The 20249-nt window shown below is 40.8% G+C and overlaps 1 protein-coding gene and 1 long non-coding RNA gene across 2 annotated transcripts in view; one reads left to right on the top strand and one right to left on the bottom strand.

Moving 5' to 3' along the window:
• LOC127379674 (SH3 domain and tetratricopeptide repeat-containing protein 1) overlaps window positions 1–20249 on the top strand; it is a 196878-nt gene that overhangs the window by 117871 nt on the left and 58758 nt on the right. The gene's annotated exons all lie outside the window — the stretch shown is intronic.
• The window catches only part of LOC127349487 (uncharacterized), a 42630-nt gene continuing 31012 nt past the window's right edge, over window positions 8632–20249 (bottom strand). Inside the window, exon 2 of the long non-coding RNA XR_007880301.1 lies at window positions 8632–8663. This is a non-coding gene — a long non-coding RNA (uncharacterized LOC127349487). The remainder of the gene's footprint in view (window positions 8664–20249) is intronic.

The raw sequence follows: 20249 nt of genomic DNA, 5'->3' as shown, positions 1-20249 counted from the left end.
TACAAATAAATTGTATCGTTTAACATCAGATGGGTATAACGTCATAACTTTAAGAAAACTATATTACAAGATGAAGTCTAACTTTTTCTTGTAAAGTTGTAATATTTCAAAAATTTTGTTTTGTGGTATGATATATTAGTTTTTAGCTTAGACATTTTAAACTTAAGCTCTAGCTAAAACTCATTTTATTTTAATAATAATAATAATAGTAATAATAATAATAATAATACATTTTATTTGTAAAGCACTTTTCATAAAAGAATCTCAAAAAATAAAATAACAAAAACACTAAGGGCAATAACACATTAAAATCAGCAACAAATAAAAATACAAGTGATAAAATACATGAAGAAAAACAGCTAAAAGAGGAGTTGAATTGCAGAGTGAAATTAGAGAAAATCTAAAATAAAAAAGTTTTAAGCCCTTTTTTCAAAGTGTCCACAGAGGTTTTTGTAGATGTGAGGGGAGGGAGTTCCAGATGTGAGGGGCAGCAGAGCAGAAGGCTCGGTCTCCCATGGTGCGGAGTCTTGAGCGGGGCTGATGGAGGAGGTTTGTGCTTTGGGACCAGAGGTGACAGGTGGATGAGTGAGGGGTAAGGAGGTCTTTGAGGTTGCTGTAGAACGCCCCGCAATACCTTTTAAATTGTCTTGTCTACTAAGTATTGACGTTTTATTGCAACAACAAAATAATTCTGTGTTTTTGATGACAGCTGTCTTTATGAACCTGTGATAATATTGAAAGGCCAATAAACTAAATGATCAATAAAGTCTGTGTTATGAGTACTTAGTCACAATTTTGCTAAAAAGTCAGACTATTGTCGCTTAACAAAAAAAACTGCAGAGCAGGGGTTTATTTTTCACAATATAAAAGGAGTTGTGAGAATAAACTAAGAAGATGTAATATTTTGAATGTATGGCACAGAGCAAGGACAGCGTGAGGGAGGGCACAGCAGAGTGTGTATTATGTAATGCACAGTAGTGTGTGCGCTGCCTATCCTCACCAGTATATGTGCAAGGATCAATTCAATTCAATTTAATTTTATTTGTATAACGCCAATTCATAACAGAAGTTATCTCAGGACACTTTTCAAATAGAGCAGGTCTAGACCGAACTCTTTATAACATTATTTACAGAGACCCAACAGTACCACCATGAGCAAACACTTGGCAACAAGGGCAAGGAAAAACTGCCTGTTAAAAGGCAGAAACCTAGGACAGATCCTTCGGCTCTAGGTGGGTGGTCGTCTGTCTCGACCAGTTGGGGTGAAAGAGAGAGAGAGAGAGACAGAGAGAGACAGAGAGAGACAGACAGACAGACAGACAGGTGCACAGCAACAACAGTATTGGCAATGGCAATCTAGCAGGACCATGGCAGGAGGCTCCACCAGGATCGATAAGAACCTGCGAGACGAGAAAGCACAAGAACTCCGGGGAAGAAGTGAAGTTAGTAACATGCATTAATGGAACATGAATGAGTGCAGAAAGAGAGAGGAAGGGAGGAGCTCAGTGCACCATGGGAAATCCCCCGATAGTCTAGGCCTATAGCAGCATAACTAAGGGATGGTTCAGGACTCACCTGATCCAGCCCTAACTATAAGCTTTATCAAAGAGGAATGTCTTAAGCCTACTCTTGAATGTGGTGAGGGTGTCTGCCTCCAGAACCACAACTGGAAGCTGGTTCCACAGGAGAGGAGCTTGGTAACTGAAGGCTCTGGCTCCTGTTCTACTTTTAGAGACTATAGGCACCACAAGTAGCCCAGCATTCAGAGAACGTAGTGTTCTAGAGGGGTAATAGGGTACTATGAGCTCTTTAAGATATGAAGGGGCCTGACCATGAAGAGCTTTATAGGTGAGGAGGAGGATTTTAAATTCTATTCTACATTTTACAGTGTGGTATGGAGTAGCAGCTGCTGATGACAGCTGGGAGCTCTGGTGCCAAGGACACATGCTGACTCAGAGGTGACACCTGCCTGACACTGAACCTGGACAGGCCCTCTTCGATAACACGTCTTTGGGGACAAAAGACAGTAAACAACTCACAAGGCGGCTGTAGCTCAGAGGCAGAGCGGGTCGTCCTCTAATCAGAAGGTTGTTGGTTCAATCCCCGGCTCCTGCCACCACATGTCAAAGTATCCTTGAGCAAGATACTGAACCTCAAATTGCTTCCGGTGTATGAATGAGTTAGTTTCTGTACGATGGACTTTGCCATCACTGTGTGAATGTGTATGAAAGGGTGAATGTGGAACATAGTGTAAAAGTTCTTTGAGTGATTCAAAGATATACAAGGACTCTGGTACAGAGAATGTTAACATGCCCTCAAAAAATAAGTTTCTTTGCAACAGAAAATACACTTTGAGTGATGCCAACCGACAAATTGCAAGAATGTTGAACCAAGCATGTCAGTAAAATCACTGACAATAACCCTAACCAAAAGTACTAGTACTTTCATTGCCTAAACCTAACTGAAAGAACACTTCTAGCAGATGAAGCAAGCATAAACAGAGACTAGTAATGTAGAAAACAATTTATCGCTATTTTTTTGCACTAGTGTTGCATATTTGAACTTCAAAGCCCTCGGCGACTGATCTGACATCAGCCACCATCTGTCTACTGATGGAACAATTCCTCCTTAGGCAACATGCTTGTTTACAACCTCCGCTACAAATTATATTTTGCTCTTTCGTAAATACACATGAATATAATGCATTTATAACATGCTGCTGATAACTGATTCATATTGAATGCTAAATGAAACCTCCGGTGTCAGATGCCGTTTGTGCAGTGGGTGGTATGAATGGTTATTAATGGTATTATAATGCGCTCACATCTGAGCTGAACAGGTTTACTCTAACAGTGTGTGGCTGACAGCCATGAGGTGGTATTTTATCATGCTTTTTTTACTCACCAGCAGGTGCTGAATATGATATGAGACTTTACTTTCATCACTTCTGCCTTAAGGATGTGTGCGTGACAATTTCTTAATGTTCAGCATGCCAAACATCCCGCATAAAACGTCATGGTTTACAAACGCCAGTAGCTGTTACTGTGGCAACCGTTGCCAACAGACGCACCTGGTACCTCCAGGTTAATGGCACATCTGTACAGACCTTTGTTCAGTTCAGTCCTCAGACCTCTGCTGTGTTTTGACCTTTACTGAATTCTTGCAGCTGGGCTTCACGCTCAGTTAGTCTCTGCAGAAAATCCATAAAGAGAGGCAGTGGATGACACTGACTGGCTCTCTTCTCTCTGCATGTCAAAGCACTGAAGTTTGCAGGCAAGGTAGAAGAGGCAGATCCAGTAAGGTGGACAGAGAGGAGAAAAGACGTTTACTGCCTGCACTGTAGATCCAGTCTTTAGTTACACTGAATAAGGATTTCATTAAAATGAGATCATTAATCATTAAAGGTGCAGTGTGCAGGACTTTTCACCCACCCCTTCCAAGCGCAAGTAAGAAACTACAGTGGCTGCAAAACGTGTAGCCGCGCAGCCTTTTCTACAGCCAGTGTTTGGTTTGTCCCTTCAGGGCTACTGTAGGAACATGGCGGTTCAACATGGCGGACTCCACCAGAAGAGGACCTGCTTCCCCTGTAGATAAAATTGGCTCATTCTAAGGTAACAAAAACACAATGATTCTTATTTTCGGGTGATCATACACTAATGAAAACATACCTATGAATGTTATATTCCCTTTCTGACAATAGATCCTCCTAAATATTACACACTGCACCTTTAAAAACAATGATATAATAATAATAATATATATATATATAACATATGCCTTTTAGGTGGCAGGAATATTCTTTATCCTTGACATTTGTTGTGTTTATTCTGTTTCAGAATGATGAAGACAACTTGAGATGAGAAAAATTAGATACAAAATATAAAGTACACTCTGCAGGATGGAAATGGAGCTAAGCCCCTAGACACCCCTAGCTTTGGGTGAAACCCATAATTTACAGCATCTGGCTCCGCTCCTACTCACTGGGTGGTTGCACACACAGAATAGCACCAGACTGATCCTTTATCCCTGTTGGTTCTGAACAATACACGAGAAGTGCAGATTAGCTGTATTACATGTTACTTAAGACATGACTTCTAGTATACTGCAGTAGCCTACATTATCATCTGGTAGGAATCATGGCCATATAGACTTATCTCACTGGTTTAAGATACAAAACTTACTATCTTACTTACTACTATCATAATGCAACAGATAATTATCCAAATATTTAGAAAGCGGAGTAATTTTCTTGAGTTAAAATGAAAACAGTCTGTTACATGAAAAAAAACCCATGAATACACCTCTGATGGGATAATACTGTTTATCACCGTACCTAGCTTTTATCATGTATAAGTGTATTACAATAATAATTTTGAATTAAAGAAAGTGCTATGACAAAGAGATGTTCATACTGTACACTGGATGTGCACTCACACACACACTACGCCCACACCATATACATGAATGCACCGGAGGTTAATTATTAGATAATAAGGTGTTTGATGATAAAAAAAAAAGAGTACTGTAAGTAACAATGAAATTAAAGCTGCAGTGGTTAATTTTTGATAAAATATTTATCTGTATTTATCTGGTGGATTCTCGCAAGTGCCATTAAGAGCACTAGGAGGAGCCAGAGGAACCAGATTTTTTCCCAGATACTCTGTCTCATGTGCTACTGTCAGGATATAGTGAAAGTTTAAGAAAATATGACAAAAAGTTATTTTTATAAAAGTTACCTACTGCAGCTTTATGCAGTGCTGCAAGAAACAATTTCTATATAACAACAATCATTAACACCACACCAAGCACTCCATAATTATGCAGCCGTATGCATTTTTATCCAAAATGTAACTGCTATTTCACATCTAATTGCTTCAACACATCTTCTTTCAACTGGTTTCATACTTTTTGGATGAGATCATGCCAAGTGGTAACCTCTGAGGCTGAAAATCGAAGCCAACACGGAAGTGGCAAAAACTGCCACTTGAAGTGAGTCCATAATCTCCATTGTCTTAGTGTTTCACTCGACTCAGGCCTAAGTTTTAACAGTTATGTAAAAGCAATAACTAAATTAACATTTTATTACCTTAAAAATATAGCCAAAGTTAGGAACCTCATAAAAAAAGAAGACTTGGAAAAACTGACTCATGCTTTTATCTCTAGCAAAATTGACTACTGACAGGACTTTCTAAAAAGCACCTGCAGCTCATTTAAAATTCAGCTGCAAGAGTTCTGACCAAAACTAAAAGAACAGCTCACATCCCACCAGTTCTTAAACCTCCACAATGGTTGCTAGTAAGCTACAGAAATGGAGCGAAGCCTGCAAGCTAGTTCAGGCAGGTCAACTCGAGCTGCGCTGATTACACACATGACATGCCTTATTCCATAATCACTAACCAAGCGCACCTTTCCAATCTGGCGGTCTATTTAAACTGCACAGTTTCCTAGCTCTCCCTCTGCTCTGTCAATGCCGCTGTTGCCTTGCATCCATATTGCTGCTGCTGCTGCTGCTGCTGCTGCTGCTCTGTAAGCTATTGCTGCCTGCTGCGCTGTAAGCCCCACCACCACCCCAGCATCCACTTGTAGGCTCCGACTGGGGGTTAAGGTATTTGCGCATCACTCCCCAATATCTCATGTAAACATATCTGCGGGGAATGATGAGGTCGGAGCCTAGACGCCAAAATCTAAATATGCTATACTGTTTAATAAACATTCCACGTGAGTTGGCTGTCTGAACTGAGTTATATTCCTATTTTATAAACCTATACATGGAGTTGTCCCTAAATCCATATCTGATATGCTTGAGCTATATAACTCCGCAAGACCTCTCAGATCTCTGTGGAGCGGACTGCTAATGCTGTGGAGGGTCAAATCTAAACAAGAAAAAAGCAGCAAAGCGCCAGAACCAACTGTGCGGAAGGAACCATTATAGTTTTTAAATACTTACTTACATACTTACTTTTTTCTCAAGGGCTTTTACTTAAATGTTTTTAAAACCTGAGGTCTATTTATTATTGTGCTTTTACTATTTTTATTTATTTTTCCTTTTATCTTAATTTTAATTTAATTAATTAAATCTTTTTATAATGCTTTTTTAAATCATATTATTTAAATATTGTTGTATAATATTGTGTTGTTTTATCTTTGAACTGTGCTGTTTTATCTTTGAATTATGTTGTTAATCTTTGAACTGTAAATAATAATTCTTATTATTATTACATTTTATTTTATCTTTTTTTTGCTTTTTCCCCCTCTTCCCTCAAATTAGCTGAGCCCCCCCACGGCAGCCCCCACTGTGAAAAACACTGTTATTTATACTTATTTTAGAGACCCACACAAAGCTCGGATTATAACTCGAAAACTGGATATGAGAGACTTGAAATTGGAAACGGGGCCTCCAGCAATATAGTCCATGAGTGGAATTAAGAGCTTATGTGAAGCTGTCTAACAGCCAATATAACATCAGTCCTGTGAAATCTTCTGAAGTAGTAGAGCATTTTTGACAGTATCAGCAGGTGAGCAAATCCATACGTGGCAGAAATCGATGACTCTTGCTCCGCTGCACGTGGCTTTATGACCGTCATCATGGAAACAGGCTAGTTCATGCTCCGCTGGTTTACCATCACCCTGTGGAGAGTACTGCACACAGACCTGCAAACTTTTACAAATGGTAATAGGTGGATGTAAAGGGGGAAAAACATCCATGAGTGGAAAAATGCCAGTAAGCAAATAGAAATCCACGTTTACTACTTCTAGATAACTGGGCAAGCAAAGCCCACTGGTACATGTAAATGGTAATGGTAAATTAGTCATCACTTGTATAGCGCCTTTCTAGTCTTCCGACTACTCCAAATGCTTTTACACGACATGCCACATTCACCCTTTTACACACATTCACTCAGTGATCTATCAACAGCAACTACCACATTCATACACATTCACACACCGGAAGCAATTCGCGGTTCAGTATCTTGCTCGAGGATACTTCGACATGTGGCAGGAGGGGCCGGGGATCAAACCAACAACGTTCCAATTAGGGGACGACCCACTCTGCCTCTGCACCTCAGCCGTCCATAGAAACTGACAGTCGATGAGAAGGAAAATGGCAATTGCTACAGTCTATCTGGCCATTCTTTGCTTCAAAAAGGTCACTGTCCAACAGCACTCTTAACCCTCCAATGTCAGTGTGTTGGTCTTAATGACGATTCATTCATTTTGTGTTTCTTGGTAAGATTTTCTTTGGTTATTTACAGTGTGTTAACGCCATGGTAAATGGACCTGTACTTGTATAGCGCCTTTCTAGTCTTCTGACCACTCAAAGCGCTTTTACAATACGTGCCACATTCACCCTTTCACACACATTCACTCAGTGATGGCAAAGTCCATCGAACAGAAACTAACATTCAAACACATTCACACACCGATCGGGAGCAATTTGGGGTTCAGTATCTTGCTCAAGGATACTTCGACATGTGGCACCAGGGGCTGGGGATCGAACCCACAACCTTCCGATTTAGGAACGACCCGCTCTGCCTCTGAGCCACAGCCGCCCCTATTGGCCACTTGCAGTAACGGCAGGTTTTGGTGTATGGTAACCCTTGACCGGGCGCACAGATCTCTACGCACTAAACCCAAGGAGGGGGAACCTCCACGACCACTTATCGCCAGGGTGAGCCAATTTCAAGTCTGCAACGAAATCCTACGGCGCGCATCGCAAGCAAAGACTCTGGTTTACCAAGGGAAAAGAATGTCCATCTTCCCCAACTTCGCCCGGGCCGCATTTGCTGCAGTAAAAAACAATCTTGGAGTTATCTTTGATCAGGATTTGTCTTTTAACTTCCACATGAAGCAGACCTCTAGGACTGCCTTCTTTCATTTACGTAATATTACAAAAATTAGACACATACTATCACAGACATGCAGAAAAACTAATCCATGCATTTGTTACTTCAAGGCTGGATTACTGCAACTCTTTATTATCAGGTTGCCCCAATAAGTCCATTAAAACGCTCCAATTAATTCAGAACGCTGCAGCATGAGTACTGACAGGAACTAGAAAAAGAGATCACATCTCTCCTGTACTAGCTTCTCTGCACTGGCTCCCTGTAAAATTTAGAATAGACTTTAAAATCCTCCTCCTCACCTATAAAGCTCTTCATGGTCAGGCCCCTTCATATCTTAAAGAGCTCATAGTACGCTATTACCCCTCTAGAACACTACGTTCTCTGAATGCTGGGCTACTTTCCTATAGTCTCTAAAAGTAGAACAGGAGCCAGAGCCTTCAGTTACCAAGCTCCTCTCCTGTGGAACCAGCTTCCAGTTGTGGTTCAGGAGGCAGACACCCTCTCCACATTCAAGAGTAGGCTTAAGACATTCCTCTTTGATAAAGCTTATAGTTAGGGCTGGATCAGGTGAGTCCTGAACCATCCCTTAGTTATGCTGCTATAGGCCTAGACTATCAGGGGATTTCCCATGGTGCACTGAGCTCCTCTCTTCCTCTCTCTTTCTGCACTCATTCATGTCCCATTAATGCATGTTACTAACTTCACTTCTTACCCGGAGTTCTTGTGCTTTCTCGTCTCGCAGGTTCTTATCGATCCTGGTGGAGCCTCCTGCCATGGTCCTGCTAGATTGCCATTGCCAATACTGTTGTTGCTGTGCACCTGTCTGTCTGTCTGTCTGTCTGTCTGTCTGTCTGTCTGTCTGTCTCTCTCTGTCTCTCTCTCTCTCTCTCTCTCTCTCTGTCTCTCTCTCTCTCTCTCTCTCTCTCTGTCTCTCTCTCTCTCTCACCCCAACTGGTCGAGACAGACGACCACCCACCTAGAGCCGAAGGATCTGTCCTAGGTTTCTGCCTTTTAACAGGCAGTTTTTCCTTGCCCTTGTCGCCAAGTGCTTGCTCATGGTGGTACTGTTGGGTCTCTGTAAATAATGTTTTAAAGAGTTCGGTCTAGACCTGCTCTATTTGAAAAGTGTCCTGAGATAACTTCTGTTATGAATTGGCGTTATACAAATAAAATTGAATTGAATTGAATTGAATTGAATTGAATTGAAAAAAGTGCTCCATTCCCGCCCAAATGTGAAGTTTGGTCTACGCTTCCCGGCTACTCTACAGATCACTCTACCAAGCAACGGTGTTGAAATGTTTGAGGATCCTGACATGGCGTTAGAGTTTGTTGAGAAAAACATTCAGAAAGTTGCTGCTCCAGAGACTGTTGAATAAGTCTAGGTTGATTCTTAAATAATTTTTGTAGCTAGGCTATACATTCTAATTGTGCTTGTTTATAATGCTAGCCTATTTGTTTTTCAGTTCTTATGGACTTTTTGTGAAGGCTATCCCTGGGACATTTCAATATTAGCCTAGGCTACTGTTGTTTATTTTCTCTACATCAGCACTCAGTATATAAGACTTGTTAACGGTGCAGTTTGCACTTTACATACTTTCCTTTATGTGTCGCATTTCCTTACACGCCCCTGTAGTTTAGTGTGTTTAAAACTAGAAGGCGATTGTGTTTATTAATAGGTAGGGTATGCGCGCATCTCCACTAGGGAGAGGCTTATGTCACAGATGGGGGTGGGGGGTTATATAACTGTACTGGTGTATCCCTGGTATTGTTTCATGTTTAAACGGGTGGGGGGTTATCCATGGATGTTTTTGTGTGGGAGAGGGGTGCATGGTTTTTGTTTTTGTCTTTCTTTTTTGTTTGTTTGCTGTGTTATTCTGTTCTGTTTCCCTCCATTTTACCGTCAGGTGCTTTTGTTTGCCACAGTCACATGTCTTATCACTTATACTACTTTACAGGGTAGATACTCTATGACCGAAGTCATGCTCCAACTTATATCTGTATGGTGCAAGGAAGTAATGTAAAATGTGTTAGTTTTAACTGCAGGGGGCTCAATAATCCTTCAAAACTCAGTAAGGTACTTCATGATCTCTGACACTCAGACACCCCCATTGTGTATTTACAAGAGACACATCTCAGAGATAGGGACCAGGCAAGGCTGAAGAGTGAATGGATGGGGCAAGTTTATCATTCTTCATTCCTGGGCAAATCAAGGGGGGCAGCTATCCTACTTCATAAATCTATTCCATTTGTACACTCAAAGGTGATTTCTGACCCAAATGGCAGATTCATCATTGTTACTGGTCAGATGTATAACACCAATATAGTTTTGGCCAATGTGTATGCACCTAATTGGGATGATGATTTCAAACGTCTATTTTCAAAACTTCATGATCTTTCAACACATCATTTAATTCTGGGAGGAGACTTTAATACCTGGCTCAACTCGCAGCTAGGTCGTTCCTCCTCCAATAGATGTTCACCATCAAAATCCTCAAAAATAATTCAAGCCTTTATGAATGAATTTTCTGTTTCTGTTGCCTGGCGCTTTTTTAATCCCTCTGGAAGGGAGTATTCTTTCTTTTCTAGTGTCCACCACACTTTTACGCGTATTGATTATTTCCTTATCGATAACAAACTCCTTCCATCGGTGTCATCCTGTAAATACGAGGCAATCGTTCTTTCTGACCATTCTCCTGTGTCCATGACAGTTTATCTTAAAGGCCGTGTTGGATCGCGTGTTCCATGGAGACTCAATACAAGCCTCCTCTCTGATCAGGATTTTGTTAATTTTATTATTTGTCAAATAGAACTGTTTGTTAGCCTAAACAAAACTCCTGATTTTTCAGCTTCTGTTGTATGGGAAAGCCTGAAAGCTTACATCAGGGGGGAAATAATATCTTATGCAGCATATCAGAAAAAAGTTAGTGCTGACCGACTCTCTATGCTAACTCAGCGTATATCTCAGCTTGATGGCGTATATGCAACTAATCCATCCCCAGATGTGTATAAGGAACGCTTATCTGTACAAGCTGAATTTGATATCCTTATGACACAACGCTCCGCTGAACTCTTACTTCGAACCAGATCAACCTATTTTGAACATGGCGATAAAGCTAGTAAATTACTTGCACACCAACTGCATCAGGCAGCCTCTTCCCATCAAATCCCTCAGATACAAACAGACCTGGGCAAGATATCTGATCCATTAGAGATTAATAATGCTTTCAAAGACTTCTACATGTCACTTTATGCAACCGAACAAACTTCCGCCTCTCGATTTCAATAATCTTTTTTTTAATGGTTTTGATGTCCCTTCTATTGGAGAATTTGCTGCAGATAAATTATATCAGCCTATCACAGTAGAGGAGCTCAATTCAGCGGTCCTGACATTGCAAAGTGGTAAATTCCCAGGACCGGACGGGTATCTCCAGTTCTACAAGGTGTTTTGGGTCCAGTTCTCCCCTTTGCTATTAGAAATGTATAATGAATCATTTGAAAATGGCCTTTTTCCTCAGCCTCTCAATAAGGCATCTATTTCTCTCTGAAGAAAGACAAGGACCCCTTAGCCTGTGCCTCTTTCTGTCCTACAAGTTTACTAAATGTTGATTTTAAAATACTGTCTAAACTTCTGGCTCCTCGTCTAGACTCTATTCTCCCAACTATCATCTCACCAGATTAAACAGGGTTCATATGCAATACACACTCTTTCTCCAACCTTAGACAGGTATTTAATACCATTTACAATCCTTCTATCTCTCACACAGAAGAAGCCTTGGTGTCCATGGATGCTGAGAAAGCTTTTGATAGAGTGGAGTGGAACTATCTGTTCTACACTCTGGGAAAATTTGGGTTTGGGGAGAAATATATATCCTGGATTAAACTGCTCTACTCCTCCCACAAGCCTCAGTTAGAACCAATAACATTCAATCTGAGTACTTTCATCTCCATCGCTCTACGAGACAGGGCTGTCCTCTAAGTCCTCTTCTATTTGCAATTGCCATTGAACCCCTTGCTGTGGCACTTCGTTGTGACCCCGATATCTCTGACATACTTCTCTTTCTTTCCAACCTCTCTGTTTCTATACCTGCCGCAATGGTCTGTCTTCAGTCCTTTGGTCAAATATCTGGCTATAAATTAAATCTTACTAAGAGCGTGATATTCCCTATCAATACAGCTGCTCAGACATTCCCTTTACACAACCTGCCTTTCAAAGTAGCCCATCATAGCTTTAAATATCTTGGGATTCATGTCACTCGCAAATTCAAAGACCTTTTCAAGGCAAATTTTGCTCCTTTGCTATCTAAAACTTAAGAGGACTTTTGAACGTTGGTCTCCAACTTGTCTTTGGCCGGTCGTCTCAATTCTGTGAAGATGACTACTCTCCCACGTTTCTCATATCTGTTTCAATCTGTCCCCATTTTCCTCCCTCAGTCTTTTTTCTGTAAACTGGACAGTCTAATTTTAGAATTCATTTGGAATAAAAAGGTCCCTAGGTTGCGTAAACAATACTTTGGGTGTTGGCTCTTCCCAATATGACATTCTATTACTGGGCCGCTAAGATTAGAATTCTAAAATTCTGGCTCCAATATGAAACTTTAGATCCCGCGCCCACTTGGGTAACCATGGAGGCATTTTCTACTAAACCAGTTTCATTGAAGGCTGTAGTGCATTCTTCTACTTTATCCTCCACTTCTCCGTACAGTAAGAATGTGCTTGTGAGAACTTCTCTTACAATTTGGGCTCAATTCAAACGCTGTTTTGGTTTACAATCTTTCTCCATCCAAGCTCCAATAGCTAATAATAATACCTTCCCTCCATCTCTTGTCGACAATGCTTTTTCAATTTGGTCCAATCAAGGCATAGTATCATTTCAGGATTTATACATTAACAACACCTTTGCGTCCTTCCAACAGCTCTCAGAGCAGTTCTCACTCCCTAAACATCACTTTTTTAGATACCTACAAATTCGTAGTTTTGCTCGCACAACCTTCCCAAACTTCCCCAATTAGCCCAACGAGTCACCTCTTGATACGTTTTTCTAATCTAGTTATTCACTGAAAGGGTTAATTTCAGATATTTATAATCAAATTGTCTCTCTTCGTCCAGATCCACTGGATCTAATAAGAGCCTTGTGGCAAGAGGATTTGGGGGAGGAGTTATCTGAGGTTTTGTGGGATGAAATTCTTAGTTGTGTGCATAAATCTTCCATATGTGCGCGCCATGGCCTTATTCAGTGCAAAATTCTGCACCGTATGTATTACACTAAAGAGAGGCTGGCTAGGATCTACAAAGATATATCTCCACAATGCGATAGATGTAAGCAAACCCCAGCCAATCTAATTATATGTTATGGCTCTGCCCATGTCTGTGTAACTACTGGACGGACATTTTTAAAACTATTTCAGACATAGTTGAAGAGTGGATCGAGCCGAATGCTCTCACCGCATTGTTTGGTGTCTCCTCCTTTGTACCTTCCCTATAACAATCTAATAGAGATGTTATCGCCTTTGTCACCTTATTGGCAAGAAGACAAATTTTTACTAAATGGAAGTTAAGAACCCCCCCTTGTCATGCACACTGGTTGGCGGATGTCCTCTATTTCCTTCAATTGGAAAAAATTAGAGTTTCTACAAGGTGTTCTTCTCAAAAGTTTTGGAAGGTATGGGGCCCATTTTTTCTATATTTTGAGCGTACTAGTTTCTCACATATCCCTGACTAAGACTAGACTGACCTAAACCTGGCAATATGTCGTATTTTGTACTCTGTTAGGGTGACTACCTATTGTAATGTTTGCTGAATTTGGATAATGTATATGTGTCTGTGTTTTTGTATTTAATCCTCATTACTGACTGTGGGGGGTTGTTGTGTTTTGGTTTGATTTGATTTGTTGTTTATTTTAGTTTGTGTATGCAAGCAAAAAAGGGAACTTGTTTTTATACATATATGTTTAACTGCTTTTGTATTGTTGTCTTGAAATAAATAAAAACTGGTTCCTCTGGCTCCTTCCAGTGCTCCTAATGGCATTTGCAAGAAACCACTGGACCTGGACAAAAGACACTTTGGGTTGGAGGCTTAAAGATGTCCCAAAGCGTCTGTATTTGGCGCCTTGGGAATGAGACACAACAATCAACTATCTTTCTCTGCTTTTGGTTCATCTGAGCTTTCTGAAAACAGCTGTCCACTGCTGCTGGAAACAAGGTTAGTGACAGTGGAGATTGTGGACCAGAAAACCTAAACAATGAGCTAAAAAAGCTAAAAAACAGGAAACTGCACAGCTGGAAGATAATTGTCTGTTGTTTGTCACTATGAGAGATACCTGTTACATAATTTAATCCATTGTTAAAATTACAATATTGATAAGTGCAAACCGAACCGGTGTTCTGTGCAGTCAAAAACGTCACATTGTCACATGTGGTGATAAGTGGAGTATCTTTATCTCCGGCTCCATGAGGCGGCTCATCTGCTTTCTATAGTTTATGCTCAATAAAATTAAAGAACGGGTTGTTTGCCTCCCCCAACACCAGATTTAGACCACCCTGTATGGAAACATCTTACATCATATAACATTTTTGTGTTGTAAGACATAATAGAATTACTACACGTCTTTCTGTAGAATAATTGTGTATATATTAGTGCTGTCAAACGATTAAAATATTTAATCGTGATTAATCGCATTAATGTCATAGTTAACTCGCAATTATTCGCAATTAATCGCATATTTATCTATTCTAAATGTCCCTTGATTTCTTTTTGTCCCATTATTTTTTCTCATTTTAATGCTCTTATCAACATGGAAAAGTGGATCGGCTTGCTTTGTGCAAATGTTGTTTTTATTGAAAAATCATCCATTGTCACCTGGCTTTGATGAGGGGGCGGAGAATTCGCATCAGCTGTGCGCTTGGCCATCAAGTGGTATTTCAGACTGGATGTGCTGCGATGATAGCTCAGTTCACAACGACAAAACACACAGATCACTTTGGTCTTGTCAATGGAACCATTTGGCAACTTTTTAAAAGTAAACTTTCCATTCAGAATATTATTGGAATCCATTTCGGCGTCTCGCGCTCGCCATCCACTCAGAACGTAAAGTCTACTACTCTTAAACAAGTGTGTGCGACGTGATCCGGTGTGGTGTTGTAGTTTTTCTAACGTTACTAGTTGTTGCAAGAGCATGTGAAAAAAACTACAAAGTTAAACAAACGTTAATCTCGCGATAAAAAAATTGACGCCGTTAAAATGGGTTTGCGTTAACGCCGTTAATAACGCGTTTAACTGACAGCACTAGTATATATATGTACACATTGGCCCTACTGGTCCTACCGGTTCTGCGGTCCCTGTTCTTGGCGACTAATCAGTGATTTCAATTCAATTTTATTTGTATAGCGCCAAATCATAACAGAATTTATCTAAGGACACTTTTCAAATAGAGCAGGTCTAGACCGAACTCCTTATAAAATTATTTACAGAGACCCAACAGTTCCCACCATGAGCAAGCACTTGGCGACAGCTGCAAAGAAAAACTTAAGAGGCAGAAACCTCGGACAGACCCTTCGGCTCTAGGTGGGTGGTCGTCTGCCTCGACCAGTTGGGGTGGGAGAGAGAGAGACAGAGAGACACAGAGAGAGACACAGATAACCGAGGAGAAAACAGAGGTGACGACAGAAGGACAGAGACAGGGACAAAGGTGCACAAACAACTACACTAATAGTAGTGACTGATGATGATGAATATGAAGAAGATGATGACGACGACTGCAACAACGATGGGGGACAATGAGCAGTGATTATAGTAAAAATAGTAACTGTAGTACTAATAATAGTCATAATATCAGTGATATTAGTAATGGCAGTCAAGCAGGACCATGGCAGGAGGCTCCACCAGGATCCATGAGAACCTGCGAGACGAGAAAGCACAAGAACTCCGGGGAAGAAGTGAAGTTAGTAACATGCATTAATGGGACATGAATGTGTGCAGAAAGAGAGAGAGAGGAAGAGAGGAGCTCAGTGCATCATGGGAAATCTCCCGATAGTCTAGGCCAGGGGTGGGGAACGTCTGGCCCGCGAGACCATTTCAAATGGCCTGCAATGCAATACAATTTTTATATATTATCTTCATTTATGCATATATGAATAAATAAAAAATCAGGGGAAAAAATTGCCAGCCATTAGTTTTCTGAGAAAAAACAGACGTTGTCCGAGTCAACGTCAGGGTCAGTGAACACACCATGCGATGTACGTGTCATTGAATTGGACAAGTGATGCATCATGGCAACTGTCAAGAAAAGGAAGGTGGATCCAGAATGCCGCGTATTCCAGGAAAAATGGACAAATTACTTTTTCTTTGTTGAAGTGAAAGGCAAGCCTGTGTGCCTAGTTTGTGGTGAGGCGCTGGCGGTGATGAAAAAGGCAAATGTCGAGCGCCATTACAGCTCGAAACATGCTAAACTCGACAAATGCGTTTGGTTAAAATGAACGCTCTTCGTCGGAGTTTGGGTGCTCGACAAGCAGCTTTCACGCGACCACAGACTGACAGAGAGAATATTACGCGTGTAAGTTTTGTGGTGAGTGAATTAATAGCCACAAAGCTGAAACCTCATGCTGAAGGAGAGTTCGTGAAGGAGTGCCTCGTAGCCACCGCGGAGCTGCTCGCACCAGACAAAGGGAAATTATTTCAAAGCGTCAGTTTGTCTCGAAGAACCATTTCAGACAAGAGGTCCTGGCTGCAGACCTCCACTGTGAGGTCGCTACCGCCGCAGGCTCCACTCTCAAGCCATCTCCACTGTCAGGACAGGAAATGCTATATAAGTAAAAACGATATATACTATAGACAAGAAATTGATAGATTTTACGTCATATTGTTTACTAATTAATGCATTTGTAAGGAAAGCGATTCAACCCGGAAGTGCATTTGCGATTTTATTTTGAAATGTATTATTATTATTTATTTCAAAATAAAATCTCTCACCCTCCCATACTGCAGAGCAGCCTCAGCCTGGTTCTCCTCCCCCATGTACAGAACATCAGGCAGGTCCACTTTGGCAGAGAACAGTTGTTTGTTGGCCCCAACCCACTCTGCTGCATATCTGCAGTCGCGAAGAACGCGATTTTCAACCGAGTCCTATGGAAAAGACAGAAAGATGTCTGTACCATAGCTGCTGCACCAACAGTATCTGACCAATAGATACTGTGAAAAAGCTTACCCCTTCCACTGGTGTGTCCACGTCGGCAGGTCTGACTGAGACCTCAGCCTGCTGCTCTTCTTCCTGAAAATATATAGATAAGCAAAATGATCAGTTGTAATATTCATACTCCGTGTCTGTCCTTCTAATAACGGGTTTGTCACAAATAGGACAATGATAATGTCCCCCATTCCTGCAGTTCAAATTGCAGCGGCACATCTTCTTAACTAAGAGTAAGTCCAGAAAATGTTTATATTAGACAATGACAAACAAGTCATATGAACACACACACACACAAATCGGTGTGTGTGTGTGTGTGTGTGTGTGTGTGTGTGTGCACATGTGTGTATCTTTAATCTAAAATGCAATGGCATTACCTTCAAATGCAATGTAATTTTTCATGTGGACCTCATCTAAAAAGGATATAAAATGCATCATGTTTAAATTATAGTACATGAACTTCAATTCAAATTAATGTATACAGCCTGCAAAATTAGATTGTCTTTGCTTACAGGTAAAATGGCCACTTGCACCAGGTAGTGTAAATGAGGCCTTACTTATGTAGAAGAAGTAATAATGACTACGAAAATACTGCACTACAGGTTAAAGTCCCCTGTCATTCAAAAACGTACTTAAGTGAAAGTGGCTAAATCAAGACACTGAAGTAATTTAGTATGTTATGTTAGAAGCAAAATATACTCAAGTACCAAAAGTAAAAGTACTGATGGTGCAGAAGCATGCTATTTCTCAGTAATTTCAGTTACTATTCGTTTTGTTTATATACTGTAGTATACAACAGAGGTGGAAAAATAAAAAAATAAAAATGTGCCATGTAGTCCTGCCACATTTTGATTCCACTTGTGCACTTAAACAGGTGATATCACATTTGTGAGTTCAGAAAGACACGTTTTCAACTTTGTGACGATGCCCAGCTAATGCAAGGAGAGTTTACAAAAATGTTTTATAACGTTACATACAAACAAATGCGAACAGTTACTTTATGTTATGCACTAAAAAGTTAATAATCCCTGCGAACTCAAGGTGTTGATGCTAACCGCCATTGGTGAAAGTTTACTTTGACGTTATCTAACTTAGCTTCAAACCGACATGTAACATTTGGTAATTTGCGTCATTAATGACTTCTATAACGTTACTATTTTACGGCACCTATATTGACGAAGAACACAAGAAACCATGCATTTACTTTCTGTGGATAAGCAAAATCAGCAACTCACCGCTACTCGGGACATATGCTGACTCGCTGGTCTCCCTCAAATTAAAAGGCAGGTGAAATCGACATTTAAACGTCCTCACTCCCCCCCCAAAAAAGTATGCACTTCCCCTCCTGACAGTGGAGGTGTTCTGACAGTGGAGCCTGCTCCAGAAGTGACCTCACAGTGGAGGTCTGCAGCCAGGTGCCTCTCGTTTCAGACAGGATTACTGATATGGCGCAAGATACTTTGAGTATTTTTCTCTGGCTTTGATGAGAAAACAGACATCACAAACACAGCGCAGTTTGCCATTTTTGTGCGTGGGATTACAACCGAGTTTGAAATGAAGGAGGAGTTGCTGTCTTTGCAAGCCATGCATGGCACTACTAAAGGTGAGGATTTGTTCAATCAAGTTATTGTGGCCATGAACAATTTTGAACTGCCATTTGAGAAGTTGAGCGGCATCACCACTGACGGAGCTCCTGCAATGGTTGGCGCGCAAAAAGGATTGACTGCATTAGTCAAAAAAGAAATGAGCCGTCTGAGTCTGGATCCAAGTGATTTAGTTGTATGCCACTGTATCATACATCAAGAGAGTTTGTGTGCACATTCCCTGAAGCTTACCAATGTGATGAAAACAGTTGTGTCCACCGTAAACTTCATTAAAAGCAGAGGGCTGAACAACCGCCAGTTCAAGGAGCTACTCAGCGAGCTTGAGTCAGAGTACGGTGATCTGGTTTATCACTGTGAAGTGCGATGGCTGAGTCGTGCAAATATGCTTGCGCGGTTTTATACACTGCGGGAAGAAGTCAGACTCATGGAGATGAAGGGGAAACCTGTCATGGAGCTCAATGATGGCAAGTTCCTCCGTGATCTGGCCTTCATGGTGGACATCAGCAAGCACCTGTCAGTGCTAAACAGCTAGGGGCTACGGCTGAAAGACGCCGTGACCACCTGTCCCATTGGATAACGGAGGACCTATCACCTGTCCTTACTGTATAATTGTTTATGTTGTAATGTCAGAATATTGTTGACAATAAAGTTTGTTTAAAACAACAACAACAACAACTATTAGGCTTTAATCATTGTTTCCACAATTTTAGGTTAAATTATTACAAGTTGTAGGCTAGGCCTACTTAAATCTAGAAGTGATATGCTACCACCAGAAGTTCAACAAAGTGATCACTGAGGGGCAGGGCAAAATCTGTGGGCCTTCACATGGGCAGCAACTACGTCTTTATCTTACCCCTTCTGTCAAAACCACTTCCCTACTGCCACCCTTCCCTTGTTGTAATGACTGGAGGCTGTGATTTTTTTGCACAGTGACCTAGCATAGACCTAGCCTACATATACCTTCAAATGAAATGGTACCTTTTATTTGTCAATTATGATAATATAATCTGTACTGCATCTTGTTCAGGTTTGAGTTCCCAATTTTGCTCTCTCTTTTCTCAACAGATCCTGCAAATTTGTCATCCTACCAACCCTTTCCTGTTTTATTGAAAACAAAAACTTTTTAGAGCCACGTCTTTCTTGTTAACCTGTCCTTGCTGTGTTTTACCTGTTAGCCGTTCTCTCCCTCTTTCTCACTCACTCTAACACTCTCTCTCTATCACTGTCCCTGTGCTTACCTTTGTGTTTGTCTTATTTGTCCAACTTTCTGTTGTCTATCTGTCTGTTTGTCTTCATCATGAGCGATTCAGAGCTCCAGGATCTGCTTAAGAGTGCAGATAATCTGGCTGAAAATCTCAGCGATTAACTGCAAGGGGTGGATGACTTGCTTGGTGAGCTCCAGAAAGACAACGTAATCCGAAGGCCACACTCAAGCAGGCGTCAGTCTAACCATTAGTCTTACCATCAGTATTGTTTTTGCATTCATGATATTTTAAAGATCCTGATTTTCGTTTTTTACCAAACCAAGGAAAATATAAAGCTTTTAATGTATATACCATGACTAACAAACCAGAACCAATATTTAGATAACTGATTTGCAAAGTGAATAAATTTTTTTCCCTT

The sequence above is a fragment of the Dicentrarchus labrax genome, unplaced genomic scaffold (genome assembly GCF_905237075.1).
Source record: "Dicentrarchus labrax unplaced genomic scaffold, dlabrax2021, whole genome shotgun sequence".
Lineage (NCBI taxonomy): Eukaryota > Metazoa > Chordata > Actinopteri > Moronidae > Dicentrarchus > Dicentrarchus labrax.
This window is presented reverse-complemented; position numbering and strand designations above follow the sequence as displayed.